This window comes from Rhagoletis pomonella, unplaced genomic scaffold, assembly GCF_013731165.1.
Source record: "Rhagoletis pomonella isolate Grant_MI unplaced genomic scaffold, Rhpom_1.0 Rhpom_scaffold_00008, whole genome shotgun sequence".
Lineage (NCBI taxonomy): Eukaryota > Metazoa > Arthropoda > Insecta > Diptera > Tephritidae > Rhagoletis > Rhagoletis pomonella.
In genome coordinates, this window is record NW_023458562.1 from 34,920,774 (window position 1) to 34,922,171 (window position 1,398).

The following is a 1,398-nucleotide window of genomic DNA, read 5'->3' on the forward strand; positions in this document are numbered from 1 at the left end:
TACCGATAAAGCTGCCGTCTGAGGTTTAAATTCCAAAATTATATTTTTTTCATGCGAAACTCATGATAAGGCAGATAATGAAAAACAAAAGGGAATATCATGTAGCCGCAAAGTTAGCCTGGGGTCCATTAGATCCACTGGATGCACTGGATGCTCTATAACCACTACTACAAAATATTTTCGAATTTGCATATATAAGAAAAAGTTTTTTCATTTGACATTGCATTAGAGATATTTAAACAGTTTGAGTTCCCAGCACACTAAAATTAAAAATAAATTGATCTAAAATGAAACGACATATTTTTGATACTCTACAACGGATAATAGAGCTTCGTTCCAAATTACATTAGCTTCTGACCCTGTACAAAGTATCAAGCAAAAACAGTTTCGATAATCGCAAAAAAAAACAAAAAAAAACAAAGCCAAAAACTGAGTATAGAACTTTAACCACAACTGTTTTTTTTTATGTATTTTCCATTTTTGAACTTTTATTTGAACATTTAGATCTTGAAGTTTACGCTTGTTTGCTTCGAATTATTTACAGTACTATTACTAAAACCATTTATCGCCAACTGCACAATGTTCTAAGTCAATTTACATATATACTTTTTCAGCTTTATCTTTAGTGTGTGCGCGTGTCTTCGTTTTTCGTTACTATTTTGACTGTTGCGTTAGACAAACGATCAATAGTTCGCATATATGTACATATGTAGATACATATGTACATTTTGCAGTTGTCGTTTCAACTATTGTTTTTTTGTTTTATATGTACTTATATGTCATTCCCTTTGTTGTTGTGTTTGGCTATTATATTTAATGCCATTTTATAACATTATTATTTTTTATTTTTTTTTGGTTTTGCGTTTAGCAAAAATCGACTATTTAGTTTTCTCTTTCTTCGCACATACATACATACATATGTTGTTCTTGTAGTGTTTGCAAAGTCCAATATGCATAGTTTCTGTTTAGTTGCAATATTAAAGTTCTGTGGTGGTGGGATTGAATACATATGTACATATACGAGTGTTTTTCATATACCATTTTTATACGTGTTTTTGTTTATTAAATACATATAAAGTAACAAATTCCGCTCACTCTGTTGCAATTTTTGTGTGCTTTTCAACTGAAATGTATTGTTGTTGTTAAGTATAATATTGTAATATTAACACTTAATCGATATTTTAATTAGCCTTTGTCTTATTGTGTTGTGGTAGATCGCAGTTTGTGTTTAGTTAAATTTTTATTTGTATAACCGAATTTCTAAATGATAAATGTCTTTACATATGTATATATGTTATTGTACTAACTATTTCTTATGTAGTTGTGTTACCAAATTGATATAGTTTTATTTTGTAAAAATATTTATATTACTATTAATTCTCAATTGTAATATCGTCG